Here is an 18,669-nt window from a genome sequence, read left to right as displayed (position 1 = left end):
AGTCAGGTAAGGACCAGCTCCTGGGAAGCTTCCAGAAAACACCAGCAGTAAGGTCAGAAAGCAGGTGGAAAAGCATTTTTATAATGAATATTTGGGGGAGGAAATTATAAGCTGTTTACATTGAACCCACATTGACTGTAAATGGGAGGGCAATCCATAAGAAGAGGGGGTGCATCCAGACTATTTGGGGTTAACAGTCCAGCCGGACATGGTGGTGCATGCCTGTAATCCCAGCTAGAATTTTTCTCTTGTCAGCTGTCATTTATGAAATATGATATTTTCTGACCTTATGCAATTCTTTTTTTGGGGGTGGGTACTGGGGATTGAACCCAGGGACTTTAACCTCTGAGCCTCATCCCCAGCCCTTTTTAATTTTTAGTTTGAGACAGGGTCTTGTTAAGTTACTTAGGGCTTCACTAAGTTGCTGAGGCTGGCTTTGAACTTGCGATCCTCAGCTGCGGCTTCTGGAGTCACTGGGAGTACAGGCATGTGCCTCCACACCTGTCTCTTACACAGTTCCTGAGGGAGATATTGCTTCCCCTTTACAGATATGGGAAGTGTCATCTGAGAGCCCAACCAACTTCAGCAGTTTGCAGGTGCTGGGGTTTGGTCCAGCTGCAGGCTTGTGTGACTCTGTGGCCACCCTGCCTCTGGGTAGCTGCTCTGTTCTTTTTGGGTATCAGTGACAGTTGGTCAGGTGTGACCAAGCCATGAATGGGGTTGAACCACGAAGCGGAGAGAAAGCTGATACTTAAGTCAAATACTGGCTCCCAGCTTGGGTGCCCCCAGTTTTTGGGGAGAAGACGGATTGTCACAGAGCTTGGTAGGTCCAGAAGCTGCTCTAAGGTTGACTTTGGTGGCAGGTATTTGGAAGTTGAAGGAAGGTTCTAGAATTCGCAGCATGCCTTTGGCTCAATCAGCCTGTCACAAGGGACCCATAGAGGCGTGTTTGGATGCGTTACCTGCCTTTGCAGCCTGGGGAAGGAAGAGACCTGAAGTGCGAAAGGCTTTGGTGTCTTGGGATGTCCTTGGAAATGTCGCCCTGGTCTCCACCCAGCAACTGCTGCTCTACGGTCAGAGCCAGGTTGGCTGAGCTGGGAGTGGCTGGGACCTGGAGCCCCCTCTGGGCTGCGCCTCTGGGCCTGGCTCTTTCAGACAAAACGTGCCTCGTGCTTGTTCTGCCTGCTCGCCCCTCTCTCCACCTTGGAATGTCAAGTTAGCACACTGATTTGGGATGCCTGGGTCCTTGAAAGGACATTTTGTGACCACAGGCTTGGGCAAGTTGGATCTCATAAAGCCTTTAAAAAATGTCACATAGATACAAATGGGAAATTGCAGCCGTTAGCACAGCCTTGTGTCTACCCTGGTCCTCAGTAAACTGCTTTAGCTTCTTTCAGGTATCTCACTCAGGTGCTGATAATAAAGTCATGAGGGGTTATATCTTTATTGATATCTTTTTACTGAGATCTGCCAATAGCACTTTTACTGAGTCCTTGGTGTACAGTGGCACTCAGGATACTGCAGTACTTACAGGATTTTTCGGGGGAGAGGGTGATGGAACCCAGGGGCATTTTGCCACTGAGCTACATCCCTGCCCTTTTTATTTTTTGAGACAGGGTCTCACTAAGTGCTCAGGGCCTCGCTAAGTTGCTGAGGCTGGCCTTGAACTCACGATCCTTCTGCCTCAGCCTCCCAGCTGGGATCACAGGCCTGCCCCTCCCTGCCTGGCTAATATTGTCTTTTAATAGATGAAACTCAGAAAGGTTACAACGTTTCCTGTGATATGTGGCTAATTATAGTGACGGCTGACACTTGGGCCCTGGTCTTTCTGTCCTTGAAACTGTGGTTTAGACTTCTGCTATTCAGATGGTTAAGGGCAAGTGAGAAGAAAGTCCCCCGATCTTGATCACTTCCTGATTCGCTGTGGTCGGTGTCTTTTGGCTTGGCACAGTGGGCACCGGAGTGCCAGCCTCCCATTTGGGATGGGATAGTAGGTAGAAGTGGTGGTTGGAGTTGGGCTGGGGCCCTAATCCTGATGGAGGCCGGCCCCACATGCCCCTGGATGGGAGAAGCCCTTTCCCTGGGTGTCAGAGGAGCCCACATAACTGAAGCTCTTCCATTTAGAGCCCGGACCAGGGCTCTCGGTCTTCAGCGGGGCCCAAGATCTCTAAGTAGCAGTCCGAGGCTTTCACCTGCCCGGCCAAGCTGCCCCCTGGGTCTGTGCCCCAGCCATGTCCGCAGGTCCTCTGGCTCCCTTGCCTCCTGGCCTTTCCAGACACTGGTCTGTAGACAACATCTTGTTGCTGGAAACAGACTGGTCGAGAACTTCATTTTAAGCCCAGGGGCTCAGAAGGAAACAAAACTCCAAATTCTGAGCCCTGGTCCTCAGTTTCTCACAACATTTATAGGTGATTTGGTGTCATCTTAGACGCCATCGTTGGGGCCTTCTTCCTCTTTAAGACACTTCTGAATCTATGCGGCTGAAGACCTTGAGCAGGGTCTCTGACATAAAGCATGCTCAGTGAGACAGGAAGAAAGGCTCTTTTCAGCGGCATCTGGTGCCTTTCAGGAGCGCACGCTTAGGGCAGTTATTTACAATCCTGAAGGTGGGGACCAGGGTTCCTAAGGCTTCCTGGAGAAAGGCTGAGAGAGGGAGGGGCGCCGACTGCTTCCCGGGCCTGGGCGTCTTATCAAAACCTTTTATAATCCCAGCTCACATCCAGGTCCGGTCTGCCATCCAGTCTGTTCTTGCTTCAGCCTCAGGTCCGCGTTCCCTCCTTACCTCGGCTCGGGTTTGCTCCTGATCCCCGTGTGTCTTTCTGATTCAGCCTTTGTGCTGGTGTGTGATGGAATACCACAGACGAGGTAGTTTATGATCAGCGGAAATTTATTTCTCGCAGTTCTGGCGGTTGGAGAGTACAAGGCCAATGTGCCCAAAGAAGAGGGCCCCATCCCCGTGCTTCCAAGATGGCGCCTTGAACTCTGCACCCTCTGGAGGGGAGAAGCACCCTGTCCTTGCACAGAGCCAGGCAGGGGAGGGACAGCCCCCTCCAGAAGCCCTTCCCATGGCAGCCTTAGTGCAGGGCCCTGGTGACCCACACACCTCCCATCAGCCCACCGCCCAACACTGCTGCATTGAGGACCAAGTTTCCAACATACGGTGTTTGGGGACACATTCTAGCCATAGAAGTCTCTTTGGTGGTATGTAATCACAATTTCATAGAAATTAGTGCATTTATTATCCTTCTTCCCGAATATATCCTCAGTGACTTAGGAACTGGCACAGAGTAGGTGCTCAGTGAGGGTTGGAGGGGTAGCTCAGTGGTAGAGCACTTGGCTAGTATGGGAAAGGCCCTGGGCTCAATTCCCCAGCACCACATAAACAACAAATGAATAAACAAACAAATAAATCTCAATGAAAGGGGCATAAGCAAGCCTTAAATGTCTGGGGCTCAGTCAAACACAATTCCATAGACCCCAAATGACTCAGTCCTACTACTCCAAACTCTTAGAGGGACCCCAGTAGCCGCTGAATGTTTACCAGGTGGAGTTACACTTCTCATATGACTCATAAGACTTCAGTATGTCTTCTGAAAGTGGGACTTCATAATCACGCTTCCCTCCATAGTTGGAAGTTTCCATCTTCCACTAACCAACCTCAAGAATGTTTATGAATACCATGTAACAGCCAGACATGGTGGTGCACACCTGTAATCCCAGCAACTCGGGAGGCTGAGGTAGGAGGATCACACATTTGAGGCCAGCCTCAGCAACTCCGTGAGGCCCTAAGCAACTTAGTGAGACCCTGACTCAAAATAAAAAATAAAAAGTGCTGGTAAAATGCCCCTGGGTTCAATCCCCACTACCCAGAAGAAAAAAAGTATAATTGGGGAAATAGAACTGTAATGGATGACAGAACCAGGCCTGGAGGTAAAATACACTAGAAGAGAATTTTACATTTCTGAATTAGTGCCTGGGAAAGGGAGCGTCTCCTTCCCTTTCCAGTCAGCCCTTGTGGCGCCCCTACCTTTTGGATTGTAAATGATACCCCTAGGTATCTAACTACTCCCCTTTGAAGTGTAGACGCCTGTGTGGAGGCTTTGGGCCTGAGGCTAGAGATTCGTCTAAGGCCTTGTCAGAGGCGCAGTTCTTCCACATATCCCACTCTGCATCTGTGAACCTGCTTTTTGCAACAGACCCCCTGCGCGACCATGTATCTTGTAGACTAGAAATGTCATGGCACCAGACAGCTTATCGATGTTGTGAGGAACTGGTGCTGAGCTCAGAGTTCGGAGCCTGCTCTCGGGGCCGCGGGTGTGAAAGCTGGAGTCGACCGGCTCTTGAAGCGCGGGGTGCTGCGTCCTGTCTGATTTCCACCACGGAACCACCTCTGCCGGAAGGATTCAGTCTCCCTCTGCGGCCTGCAGGGGAGTGGGAGGATCCTGCCATGCTGGGGTGTGGCTCATGGTGGAGCCTTCCAGTGAGGCCCTGGGTTCTACCATCTGCCCAGCAAAACTAATCAAAGCCAAACCCAAAAAGAAGGGGTCAGAGGGTGGATTAGCGCTAGGCTGCAGGGGGTCCAGCCAGGTTGGGGTGATAAACATTGGAAAAGGCAGAGGTGGGGAGGTGACAGCTAACTGGGATGAGGTTTGAAAGGAGAATCTACGGCTTTTGGAGGAGAAAGGGCCAAGGGTAGGGTCCAGTTGCCCTGGTTACAAACAGATGAAAAGACGGAGGAAACGGATTGCAGAACACTTGGCTCTGTTAAAACTGAAATTCCTCTGGGCACTTTCCCCCCAAGAGACTAAATACTTTAAAAGGTTTTAAGCTCCTGTTTTGGCTGTTGCTTTTCTCGCTCTTTTCAGGCTGGAGGGAGACAGGCCCATTTGTATGTGGGGGTGTTAAGAATCTGCCAGTTGCAAAGACACAGACCCCAGTCTTGAGTGAAAGAGGAATTCCCGGCGCTCACCAGGTGGATGTGCTGCGAAGCTCCAGCAGAGAAACGCTCTGATTGGCTCGGCTTGGGTCACATTCTGTGCCCGAAACCAGTCCTGTGGTCTGCGGTATGGGCTGCTGCCACTGCCCTCCCCTGGGGACAGGGAAGCTGTGAAGACAAACAGCTCTCGCCTCCCTGAGGGTGGCAGGTGAGCAGATCTCCTAGGAGACCACACCAGCTTCCTCCAGTCTCTCCTCTCCACCCCGAAAGACAGGCATCCGATGCTGCCTGGGCCCTCCAGCGACCAGCTATCTGCATCTGGGGGCTGCCATCCTCCTTTTGAGCAGTTCTGGTTGGGATGTCGGCTTCAGGCTGACCTTCCTCCCGAAATTCCCTCTGGTCCTCTTCCTCCTTTGGGGGCGGGCCTCAGAATGAAGCGAAGCTCTCCTCTTCCTGCCTGCCTCTCAGATGTTGAGATGCCCCAGAACCTTCTCAGGCGGTGCAGAGAGGACCCCGACTTCCTGGAGTAAGAGAACCAGACTGGGCAGCAGCAGGTTGGGGCTCCAGCCCTCAGCTGCCTGGAACTCAGTGCAGGCAGGCAGGGTGGCCGCTCCCCCGCTATAGAGGGCAATGGCGAAGGAAGGAAGGGAAGGGCATCGACCTTCCCTTCACACAGGTGGGGCTGGGGAAGCTGGGCACACGGTTCCAACGCTCCCACTGTTTATGGCCTTGAGCAAGTTCTGTCCTTTCTCTGGGCCTCAGTTTTCTCATCTGTGACTTGGGAACTTTCGTTTGCATTAGAAGCGCCTGTGGGGTGTGCTGGAACACGGATTTGCTGGGGCTTATTACCTGAGTCCTTGATTCCATGTTTTTCTGAGGTGGGAACCAAGGGTTCATTTAGCCAGTTCCTGGGTGATTCTCATTGACAAGTGAGCTCACGCAAGAGATTTTATTAAGCAGACAGGCAGAGTGTGGGGGGTGGGGGAGGTAGGGGGGTGGGGGTGGTGGTGGTGGGAGGGGGAGAGGATAATGAGTGGGAATGACGGGGGTGGGGGGTGGGGGGAGCCATTCTTTAGTCGTGAAATTTCACGGGCTAAGAACAACGGACCAATGGCTGACGAGGAAGGAAGTTCGCGGCCAACAGTCTGGACCAATGACTGCGGAGAACATCCGCGGGTTGTGCAGTGGGCCAATGGCTGACGAGGAAGGAAGTTTGCGGCCAACACTCTGGACCAATGACTGTCGAGATCATCCGCGGGTTGTGCAGTGGGCCAATGGCTGACGAGGAAGGAAGTTTGCGGCCAACACTCTGGACCAATGACTGTCGAGATCATCCGCGGGTTGTGCAGTGGGCCAATGGCTGGCTAGAAGGTGCGCAGGCTGGCGCTCTGGGTATAAAATGGCGGCAGCAAGGTGGCAGACCTGATGGCGATACTGGTGGGCATGCTGCCAGCCAATCTGGGCTCCACACTGAGAATCACTGTGGTATAGGATTCTAGCTCGTAGGTACCGAGCATGGTGGGGGGTGAGGGGGTTCTCCCTTTCCATTCAGTTTGACCTCTATTAAATGGTGTGTGTGCGTGCACGCATGCCTGAGCCTAGGCAGCAGGTATTTTGTTCTGAGATAGGGATTTAGGATAAAGAGAGAAGTGCTGACTCTTAAAGGAAACTCCGTAGCCATTGAGATGCAGAAAGTGCAATGGTAAACCTTGACCCAGCCCGTGACCCAGCCCTTGGCCAGGCCCTTGTAAAATGAGGGAAACACACGCAGGGAACTCTGGCGGGAAATTGTGCGGCTGCACGCTGGATCCACCTCCAGGCCAGCCCTTGATCCAGCCCTTCTATAAATACTGGTCCCCCTGTCCAAGTCTGCCCGCATCCTCCCTTGCATGTGGATCTACCTCCTAAATAAACCTGTCTCTGCCTCTGTCTCTCTGCAGCTGAACTTCTTTTCAAAAATACCAAGAACTGAGACCCTCTTCTCCTCGGGGAACTCCTCAGACCCTTCTCCAGAGACATCTCTTCTCCCGTGACAGTTCCGCAGTCAACTTAATCCAAACCATCAAAGGAAGTTCAAGACGAGGTAAACGACGGAAGAATAAAGAGTAGCTGCCCATTCAGATCGGAAGGAAACCGGAGGAGCAAGCCCAGAGTCTTATAGGTCCTGACTTGGTTTACTGACCTCCCGCTATGCCCTAGCTGCTTTTCCAATAGGATCTCATTTAAATCTTACAGTTCGTCTGTAAGGTGGATACCAAAAACCGAGACTTTGCCAATGGGAAGCTGAGGTCCAAAGGGGTCAGAAATATACCTGGTGGGAATGTAAGATTGTCCAGCCGCTGTGGAAAACATTGCGCAGTTCCTCAAGGGGCGAAACAGATTTGTCACACGGCCCAGCAGTTCCACTCTTATTCTTGAGAGATTTGAAAATATGCATTCATTCAAAAACTATATGAATGTTCATAATGGCATTAAGCATGTAGCCCCAAAGTAGAAGCCACCCAACTTCCGTCACCAACGAATGGATAAACAGATTGTGGTATGGACGGTGGGATACTCTTCAGCCATGAGAGGAATGGACACCTGTAGACGCCACCGCCTGGATGAATGTGAGAACACTATCCTGACCGGGAGAAGCCAGATAAGAAGAGCCACATGTGGCCAGGTGCAGTGGTGCACATCTGCAATCCAGCAACTCAGGAGGCCGAGGCAGGAGGATTGCGAGTTCGAGGCCAGCCTCCGTAACTTAGTGAGATGGAGCTCAGTGTGTGTGCGCCCCTGTGTTCCATCCCCAAGTGCTGTAGCCATGGTCCACTTGATGTTGAGACTGTAGCCCTTGCTGTTCTGCCATTGCAACTTACTTTTAGAATGGACGTGTTTCTTTCTCCTCCTCTCTCCCTGCGCCTCCCTGGTCTCCCCGCTACCTGATCTCAGGGGAGAGAGGATTACTTTTCTTCCCCATCCTAGACGGAGTCCTCTGTCCCTGAGCACACACCCACTCCAGGAACAAGTAATCCAGACTTAGGGGATGGCACAGAAGACCTCAGAAATGACCAGCTCCCACGTTAACAAGCGAATTACGACTCCAACATAGAACACGGGCACGTAGCCTTTGAGTCCCCTTTTAAAAACCCCCTGTTCCCCCTGATGGGCAGAATCACAGCCTCTGGGGCGGGGGTCTCCTGTGTCTCCCCTTTGCTAGCAAAGCAATAAGCCTTCTTTTTCCTTTTTCTCAAAACCGTGTCCTCATGATTGGATTGGCCCTGGGGACAAGGACCAAGCTTTCGGTGACAGTACCTCAAAAACGAAACAAACAAAAACAACCAACAAGAGGCCACACAGAGCAGACTTAATTTCTGAAATGCCCAGAATGGGCAAGTCCACGGAGACACTGGGGAGGCCGGGCGGGAGGGCGGGCAGCGGGGGCCAGCGGCCGCGTGGCCTTCCTGAGCCGTGACAGCGCTCTCAAACCAGACGGTTAAGTGAATATATCAAAACTATGCTTTTAAAGGGCGAATCTTGTGGTACGTGACTCACCTCTCCATTAAAGGCGGGTGGTGGTGACACGCACAGTCGCACCGGGCTCAGCCCCTGACCTTGGCCAGCCAGCCTTCTCAGTTCTCGGCCTCAGCCTGCTGTGCAGTGGGGAGGGGATGGGAGTGGAGGGGGAGGGCCATTCCCATCGGAACCCCCTCCCCCTTTCCGTAAGAACAGCCAGGCTCTGTGCAAAGCTTATCTGCTCCTTGCAGGCCTGGGAAGGCCCCAGGCACTTGACAGCATTCCCAGGTGAGCTGGCAGCCCTGCGCAGGCGTGCAGGAACAGACTCCGCAGGTGCCAACGTGGCCCGGGGCCCAGAGGCCCGCTGGCTCCTTCTGGGAAAGCGGGGCCTGTGGGAACCGGCAGCTGGGGCCCAGGCTCAGGCCCTGCCAGCATGGGTTGGGGGTGGGGGCTCGGGTCCTAGCAGCCGGTTCTTGTGGGCCTACTGTGTGCTGCATCCTCACAGGAATCTGCCTTGCTTCCCTTTAGTATGTCTTCCTCTTCTTTTCTTCCTTCCTTCCTTCCTCCCCCCTCCCCTCCCTCCTTCCCTTCCTTCCTCCTTCCTTCCTTTAATACTGGTGATCACATCCCCAGCCCAGCCCAACCTTTTTTTTTTTTAAATTTTGAAACAGGGCCTCACTACGTTGCTGAGGCTGGCTTTGAACTTGTAATCCTCCTGCCTCCGCCTCCTCAGCTCTTGGGATTACAGGCGTGCCCCACCGTGCCCAGTTTATCACTATCTTGCTAATAATGATTTTTTTAGTGACACAAATCATACCTGAACACATTTTGGGGGGGGGTACCAGGGATTGAACCCAGGGACACTTAGCCACTGAGCCACACCTGCAACCCTTCTTTTTTTTTTTTTTTTTTTTCTCGGTACTGGGGTTCGAACTCAGGGCCTTGTGCTTGCGAGGCAAGCACTCTACCAGCTGAGCTATCTCCCCAGCCCTGCAGCCCTTCTTATGTATTATTTTTGAGACAGGGTCTCATTGAGTTGCTGAGGTGGCTTTGAACTTTCAATCCTCCTCTCTCAGCCTCCCAAGCTGCTGGGATTACAGGCATGCAACACCCTCCCGGTTATATTTTAAAATTTAACAGACATTGCACTTTGCTCTCCCCTGTGACTGAAGCAACTTATTTCCTACAGTAGAACACACGAGATATCCTCCCAACATCTTTGTTGACTTTTAATCTCATCAAATTTAAAACATTTTACCAATAGAAGTTTCTCACTGTTAATTTGTGTTAAAACTTTCATGGGTGTTTTCTGGAAGTTCCAAGTTGCTGATGTTAGGAAAAAAACTCAGGAATTGAACACTAGACCCAATTGTATTACCATCCGCTGAACACTAGACCCAATTGTATTACCATCTGCTGTGTGACTCTGGGCATATACAGTGCCCTCTCTGGTCCTGGGTACACTCATATGCATGATCTCTCTACCTTTCAGCCCTTTTTATTTTTTTATTTTAAGACAGGATCTCCCTAAGTTGTTGAGGCTGGCTTTGAACTTGCCATCGTCTTGCCTCAGCCTCCTAAATCGCTGGATTATGGTTGTGGGCCACTGCACCCAGCCTTGCTTTTATTTTTTTAAGGACTGTGTCCAGAAAGTTTGTACCCAGTTGGGTTTCTACCAGAAGGGATGGATGGGTAAACTTTGAAAGGAGCGGTGTGGTCCTTACCCATTGGACACAACGTTGGTCGCTAGCAGGTGGAAGAGCCCAGCTAGGAGGGAGATCCCCAGAGGTGGTCAAAAGAGCTCCCTCCCCGACATCATCTCCAAACCGCCTTAAAGAAGCCTTAGATAGAGCAGCATTTGCTAAGCCTGGACGCCAGGGGGCGCCACACACCAGAGGAAAGTGACCAGGCTGTTTGAGGTTGGTCTGGCGATCAGCCTTTGCGGGGCTCCGGATGCGGGGAAGACATCACCCTGCTGCCTTGACATCCTCCTTATCTGATCTCCCACAGCCTTTCAGGGGGCCCTCAGACATGCCCACAGGAAGCTCTGGGCGTGGGAGATGCACGCTGGGGAGAGGAAGGGTAAGAGCCACTTCTGAGCTGTGTGTCTGTGGGTCAATCACATTCCTATTCTGAGCCTCAGTTTTTTCATCTGTGCACTGGGAGTGACAATTCCCTGTCCTGCTTTATGTGTGTGTAAGTAACATAGCAATGGTGCTTTGAAAAGCCGAGAAAGCCTAAGGGTGACTGGGTCTGTAAGGGCAGGGGCACAGGTGACAAGGCTGCTAGGCAGCTGTGACATTAACCCTGCAAAGGTGACACACACCAAAGGTAAGTGACCCAAAGGGGAGGCCCAAGAATATACTTAGAACCAGGGACTTTTGAGTCAGAGAGACCTTGACTAGGACACAAATTTTTCTTTTTTTTTTTTTGGCGGTGCTGGGGATCGAACCCAGGGCCTTGTGTTTGCAAGGCAAGCACTCTACCAGCTGAGCTATATCCCCAGTCCGAGACAAACTTTTCTAACAAAGAACTTAAGACCTGAGAAAAAACTATTCCCATCTCAGTTTCCTTATCTTAAAAAAAAAAAAAAAAAAAAAAAAAAGGAATTAATAATAGCTTCTATCACATAGGGATGTTGTGAGGATTAAATGAGATCATCCAAAAAAGGTGCTTAGCACAGCTCTGGGGATATTCTAATTGTTTAATCAAAGAAAGCAACAGCAGCGATAATAGTTATTGCTGAACTGGGGTATTCAAGATGGAACATTCTAGAATTTATCTCCCTTGCCATTTTTTGGACTTCTCCAACACGGTTGTAATACCGAGAGTGTCCAGCAGGAGGTGCTGTTGCCATTTACTTCCCTATTGCCTGTGGAGGTCCAGGAGGTGGGAAGCAGGACTGACCCAGGAGTGTCCTGGTAGCAGCCTCCACGCCCCCTCCTGGTGCAACAAGCTGAGCCCCTGACTCCCAAGCAAGAGTCTTGGCTTCTTCCCTGGGTCTGGTCCTCTCTCCTTGGACACCACTCTTGGTCAGACTCTTCCTGCTAATAAGCTCAAGCCAAGCCACCTGATCTAGTCCCCCAGGCATCCAGCCAACCTGTTGGCCCATCCTGCCTCCCAGCTGCTGCCAGTTTCCCCAGAGTGACTAGGCATGTGCGGGTGACCTTCCCTTTGCAGGCGGTGCCTGTTTGGACTCTGGGTCTTGCGTCCTGCCTCTTCGGCCTCCACTCTGAGTCTCTTCCCCAGTTCCTCCTCTTGGGTGATGGAGGTGGCCATGACTAACCCCACTGTGCACAGCTAAAGCGAGGTATGTGTTCCTTAAACACCCACGCTCAGGGTGCAGACCAGCTACAGGGAAGCTCGAATCTGGGTCCCCAACGCAGGCCGTCACTGTCAGACCTCCCTCGCCCCAGGCTCGGGCACTCAGTTGACATTCATGGCGACTTTCTGTTCTCAGCACGGGGCTAGCCCAGCACTGAGCTTGGGCTAGACCAGGAGGGAGGGGGACTCGGTGCTGGGCCTCAGGGAGCCTTGGGAGGGCGAGACACCGCTCAAATGGGTGGAAGCGTTGTCACCCACGCGGGAGCTGCGGTTCTATCTGTGCTATGAGAGGCCAGGAGGCCAGGGTGTGGCTCCGCAGACGGACTCTGGGCTCCTGCCACGTGCTGCCGTCTTGCAGCCTCACTAGGAAAACTGTGCCTTTTGAAAAGGGTCCACCTTCACCCACACCCTGTTCAGCGTGGGCTCCCTCTGCCCTCTAAGTCTTGATACTCCTTCCTTGGCCAAATATGTCTCTTCTGCCTCCCTGGAAACACACACACACACTGCTGCTTAGGGCGAGAGACCTCAGGGAAGGCCCTGGCAGAGGACTCAGCTGGGGACACCTCTTCTCTCCCAGCCCCCTCCCAGCCCCCTGCCCACCGCCCCTCCATGCACCCTGCTCTCCACCGCCTCCTGCCTTGGCATCCACAGCCTCCAGAACCCTCTCCCGGCCTCGCCAGCCTCCACTCTCAGCCCAGGTTGTGGCGATGAGAGGCACCAGAGCTCATCTCCCGGTCACGCCTCTGCCGCCTGCCCGCCCTTCCCTGTGTGACATCTGCAATCTTTGGCATGTTTGTTTTTGCAGAATAATGCCAGCAGTAGGTCATCTGCTGTCACTGGGAACAAAGAAGAAAAAGAAGATGAAAAGCAGCCTCTTGGTGCCCCAGGGCCCCGAACCACAGCGACACACCTGGCGGTTTTGGGGGAAGGCGGCTGGTGTCAGCCCACACGCTGGCCTGCGGATGTCGCATGAGTCAGTGAGGTGGGTAGTGGCTCTTATTGATGTGGATAGAAACGTTTCTTCCTTCAGGAAAGAGCCATGCACATTAGCTGTGGAATAATTACAGCAAACAAGAAGCCAGGGTGTACCTGTCACCCACCACCTGGAAGCCAGCCCTTGGGACATCTTGGGAGGGGCCCTCGGACCCTGTACTTTTTTTTTTTTTGCGGTGCTGGGGGTCAAACCCAGGACTTCCAGCCTGCTAGGTAAACTCCATGCCACCGAGCACATCCCAGCCCCTAACCTGCCCTTTTTAAATAGAAAACTATATAGGAAGAGTAAAAGTAGCTGACCTTTATCGGGACTGATTACTTACTGTCCCTATTTTACATCTGAGGATATCTGAGTGACAAATGCCTTCTTGACCCGAGAGGTGGTCGAAGTTGGGCAGAGCCTGTCCTGGGAGGCTGGCTGCCAGGCCACAGCCCTCCTCAGTGGCTGGATGAGCCGCTCCTCCTTCTTTTCGTCTGTAAAATGGGGATGGAGAAGAGCCCCGCCCCCGGGGGCCTCCCTCCTGTGAGGCCTCTCCTCACCCTGAGGCTGGGGCTGGCACCGCCGGCCAGGCCCTGTTCTAAGCTCTTCCTTGACTCCTCCCACAGCCCTGACCAGGCTGGCGTTATTTCTCTCCCCTGTTACAGACGAGGAAATCAAGGCCCGGGGCTCAACAACTTGCCAGCCACAGTTCTCTCCATCTGTAAGGGGCAGAACCGGGACCCTAACTCCCCTCCAGCCACTCCAGGAGGCCGCGGTTCCTCCTGTCCCCAGCGTGCCCTCCCCCACGGCGAGTGCCTTTGCATGGTGACCCAGGAAACACACACCCAGATGTAAATGGAGTAAAAATTGTATAAAATGAACACACCCTTACCGCATGAGGTGTTCTCTTTTTTTAACTCTTTTATTGTGGTTGTAGATGGACAGCATGCCTTTATTTTATTTGTTTTGTGGTGCTGAGGATTGAACCCATGCTTCACACATGCTGGGCAAGTGCTCTGCCACTGAGCCGCCCAGTCCCCGATGTCCCCGCCCCCGCCCTCTCTCTCTTTCTCCTGGCTCCTCTCTTTTGGTACCAGGGACCGAACCCAGGGGCGCTTCACCACCAAGCCACATCCCCAGCCCTTTTTTTCGATTTTTCTTAGAGACAGGGCCTCGCTAAGTTGCTGAGGCTGGTTTTGAACTGTAGATCCTCCTGCCGCAGCCTCCGGAGTTGCTGGGATGACAGGCGTGCGCCACCCACCCCGCCCTGGATGTCCTCTTACTATCGTGTTTTCCTAGTTGAGTTTTCATTTTCATTTTCGTTAGTTCTAACTAGTTACACGGGACAGCAGAACGCACCGATTCGTCGCGCACGAATGGACACAGCATCCGTCTCTCGGGTTGTACCTGATGGAGTCCCGCCATTCGCGGGATCACACAAGGACCTAGGGACCTATGTCCATGCCGTTCCACCACCCTTCCCCCTCCCTGCGCTGCCCAACCCGAGTTCCTCCATCCCCGCCCCATTAGCGAGCAGGCTGCGCTCACTACTTTGCTTTCAAGACTCACGATGGGCTGGACCGAAGTTTGGAAAATGGAAGTGCAGTGCCTTCGCTCTGCCCAGGGAGACCCCGTCCTTTCCTTTGGGGTGCTGGGGCGGAGACCTCGCACGCCAAACTACCACCGAGCGCACCTCCGCCGGGACAGGCCCATTTTAATGGGCCTGAAGCCTTTTTTTATTCAATCCAGGGAATCAGCCAACTGTGACCCCAGTGCAGAGGGAGGAGCTGAGGGCCGGAGAGGTGCAGGTCAGGCCCTGCTGGGGTCCCCCGGGCCCAGAGATTAAGATCTGGAAGTCTTCTGAGGGCAAACCTGAGTCCAGCCGGCCTCTGCAAAAGGAACTTCATCCAGCGCAGCATCTGTCACGCACCAACTCTTTTCAGGGCACCACAACCCTTACAGCACAAGGCTTAGGCGAGTTAGTTCCCAGTGCAACCCAGACCCCATTGTTGGGAGCCCCCTGTTACAGATGAGGCAGCTGAGGTTCAGAGAGGTGGGGTGACTTGGCCAAGGCCACACAGCCTGGACCAAGCCAAGTCTGATCTGGCTCTCTGTTGTATTTCTCGAACCAAACTCAGGCCCAGGAGCGAACAGGTACCCAGTAAACATGTCTGTCTGGCCGGCCCCGTGGACTTCTCTCTTCCACTGCTCTGTGGCTGCTTAGTGACGGGGACAGTGGCCCCCTTCCTGGGAGGCACAGCCCTGGGTGGGGCAGGCTCCAGGGTAGCTCAAGGCCTGCTGGGGTTCGCATGGGCGAGGGTCCCTGAGGTGAGCACTCAGTTTCGGTTCCAGGTCCCTGCATGCTCCTGGGGCCCTGCCCTGTCAGCTGAGAGGGAGGGAGGGAGGGAGGACCTGGACGCTCCCCTGGGCGGGGTGGGGGAGCGCCTGCGCCTCTCCCACCTCCTGCCACTCTCTGGGCTCACCTCTCCTCCCAGGCCTGGCTCTGGGGCCTCTGGTGGGGCCCGAGAAAGGAGGGTCCTGCCTCTAACCCGAGTCAGGTCCCCATCCTGGGGCCCTCCCCAGCCCTGACGTCAGGAAGAGGTGGTGGGTGACCTGGCTGAGCCTCAGCTCCAACCCCAGGACTGAGCAAACCGAGGCTCCCTGAGACTCCAGTCCTACCCCAGGACGGAGCGGCCCTAAAGCCAACCCTGCCTTCCCTGAACAAGAAGGGCCGACCCTCTCCCCTTCCAGCAGGAAGCCCGGGGCTGACTCAGCAGATGGTTCTAGACCTAGGAGGGGGAGGGGCAGGAAGGAGCAGTGACCTGGGTGAGCTGGAAGCCAGGCCAGAGCCAGCAGCTGGCGCTGACAGGCATGGTGTGGCAGTGCCAAGTGTCCCGGGTGGGGCGTTTCACCCCGCCCTCCGCTCTGCCACCCGGGCCCTACCCTCCTTTGGGCTGCTTTGTGCTCCCCCTCCAGGAAGCCTTCTCGGGTTGGCCCCAAGTCACGGGGCCTGTCCCAAGTCACATCCTCTTTCAAGGGAGGGAGGGAGACGAGGCTGGGTTGGACTCACCAAGCCGATCGATGCAGGCAGAAGTGCTGTTCCTACCTGTGCTCAAGACCCTCTTTGGAAACCACCCTGCAGGTCACACACACACACACACACACACACACACACACACACCTCTATCATTATTTGACGTCCCTATCTTGGTTTTGACTAGGAATAGATGTTTCCAAAGTTAATTCCAGACGAGGTCTATGGATATTTACCCAGTCACTGAACAGACCCACCAGAACAAGGGAATCCTGTGGTCAAGTAGATTTGGGACTGCAGGATTTAGGGTTTCCCTGATGCTAATTCAATTTCTTTATCCCAGAACTTCTCAGGTCTCTAAAAAATTAATGGACATTGTGAATATCCAAATATCTGCAGTTTCCCAAATTTACTTCACCTCAGATTTTTTTTTTTTTTTTTTTTTTTGGTGCTGAGGATTGAACCCAGGATGCTTAACCACTGAGCCACATCCCCAGCCCTTTTTAATATTTTGTTTAGAGACAGGGTCTCGCTGAGTTACTAAGTGCTGAGGCTGGCTTTGAACTGGTGATCCTTCTGCCTCAGCCTCCCAAGTTGCTGGGATTATAAGCATGTGCCACCACCCCCAGTTAGATTTTTTTTTAATAGAGTGCTATTGAGCATCTTAGGGAAATGCTGGAATACAGACTATTCTAGAAAGGACAGATCCAGCTTAGTGATGACTTAAAACAACATCAAATACTTCCATGGATTGAGGGCTTGTTCTATGTCAGATTTTATATGCTAGATTTCTCCCAATTCTTAAAACTGGAACGAGGAAGAATGCCTAGGTCAGAGTGATAGTCAAAATAGTTATCAACCCGTGCAGCCCAGGCCTGGACCAGTCATTGAAGATGGGAATGTGCTGATGTCCCCCAGAAAGTGGGGCACTGGTCTTTACTCATTGACTTTTGGGGAGGTGTACAAGATGTGAGGATTGGGGATTGGAACCTTGGTGTGTCAAGGAGGTTGGTGAGAGATCCGGCAGAGACGGGGTTAGGATGCAAACTTTTTACCAAGCAACTTGTAGGGATTTCAGTGCTTTGCCGACCTTTTAGATGCACGGGTGCTGAATATAAGCCCTGAATGAAATCCGTTGCTTTTGGATTGGTCTCTGCAGCAAGCTGTTCTGCACGGGCACCTCCTGGGATGCCTGCATAGAAATACTGTTAGCCAATCAGAATTTAGCAACGGGCTATTCCACTACAGGTTGTCCAATAGTAGCTCAGCACTGTGTTGATCTGTACTTGTCAACCAATCAGAACTTTACAGTTTCCTACTTCACAGCGTTACCCAATCCGTAACAGATCAGTGTCCAGATCCCCAGCCGTTTATCCAATTAGAACGCAGCAGTGTTCTGAGCCTGTGGAGGCTGCCCAATAAGAACTTGGGTCTGTCTTACACAGGCCGAGCCACACAATACGGAGCCGCTGCTTGGTCTCTACAAGCTATCTCATGCATTAAGGGAAGCTGGGGTGCAGCTCAGTGGTAGAGCGCTTCCCTGGCACGTATGAGGCCCTGGCTTCCATCCCCAGCATGGGCTCATGGGAGCTCCTTATTCATAGACAATCTAAGTGATTCGTAATCGTAAATCATAAATTTAAAAGTAAATCAAGCTGGTCGTGATGGCGCACACCTGTAATTCCAGTGACTTGGGAGGCTGAGGCAGGAGGGTTTGAGTTCAAAGTCAGCCTCAGCAATTTAGTGAGGCCCTAAGCAACTTGTGGAGACCTTGTCTCAAAATAAAAAAAATTAAAAAATAAAAAAAATTAAATTAAAAGGGCAGGGAATGTGGCTTAATGGTTAAGCACCCCTGAGTTCAATCCCTGATTTAAAAAAAAAGTAAATCAACATTAAGAACTCATAATAAAAACATTTGTGTTGTTTAGAATAAAGATTGTTTTGTATTTAGTTGACAAAGGCAATTTTTTATATGGCTTTTGCCCATTGATGGGCTCTGGAAAGAATGGGTACTGAGCAGAAAACTGGAGCAGGCTATTTCAAATGATGGAAGTAGGCAGCGCCCCAGGCCGACTCGAGGGGGCCTCACCAGCCCGCTGCGCCTGCCCCGTCTTAGGGGCGTGGCCTCGGCTGTGGGCGAATGCCCCCTCGGCCTCCTGCCCAGGGCTCATCCACAGGAGGCTCGGGTCCTCTGTCCAGACGGCGCCTGCTGTGAGGCCAGTCGCCGGGGAGAGGGCCAGGTGGTGCAGGCGGCTGCTCTGCCCGGAGTCAACATGTGGGGTGATCCTACTCCAGAGGGATGGTGTCCACTGCTCCCAGCCGGCAGACCGAACCTGTTTGTCACTGCACAGATGCGACCTGCTTAATTCCCGTCCCAAGAACAGAGGCACCAACTTCTGCCTCTGAACGGCCCAGGGGCTGCTTGCAGCCTGGAGGCCGGTTTCTCCGCCCACCCTGCAGAGAGGCACCTTCACCGACTTCGGCCGCAGGGATCTGGGTTCAGTTCAAGGAAGACTTACAGGTCTCCGGGGTGTTCGGGCCCTGGGCCGGGGCTTTGGGGAATCACAGGGTGTCTTCCTCAGGCCCAGGAAGCAGAGTGATGCTTGCCCAGCTCAGCTGGCTGGAGGTGGGATCCAGCTTCAGAGGCAGGGTGACGGACAGCCGGGGAGCCTGTCACCGACCTGGGGGGTAGCAAATGTGGCTGGGGTCCAGACTGTGCCTCCGGCTCCCGGGGAAGTCACTCTCCCTCCCTGGCTGCGGCATCCCTGTGTCAGATGAGGGTGCTGGGGACTGAGCGCCGGGGTCCTGCAGGGTCCCTGCTTTCTGTCCCCTGCTGCTGCCTGACTGCCCCTTCTGCTCCTCAGCAACACCTCCTCCGTTAGGCAGGCCCAGGCCTTTGGTCCT

General features: G+C 53.2%; 1 long non-coding RNA gene across 1 annotated transcript; it reads left to right on the top strand.

Moving 5' to 3' along the window:
- Positions 1-11,630: 11,630 nt before the first annotated feature.
- On the top strand, positions 11,631-13,533 carry LOC124977475 (uncharacterized). The gene is made up of 3 exons (XR_007107195.1): positions 11,631-11,744; positions 12,564-12,740; positions 13,397-13,533. It is a non-coding gene; the product is annotated as an uncharacterized LOC124977475 (long non-coding RNA).
- Positions 13,534-18,669: the final 5,136 nt, after the last annotated feature.

Source organism: Sciurus carolinensis, chromosome 1 (genome assembly GCF_902686445.1).
Source record: "Sciurus carolinensis chromosome 1, mSciCar1.2, whole genome shotgun sequence".
In the NCBI taxonomy this organism is placed as follows: Eukaryota; Metazoa; Chordata; class Mammalia; order Rodentia; family Sciuridae; genus Sciurus; species Sciurus carolinensis.
This window is presented reverse-complemented; position numbering and strand designations above follow the sequence as displayed.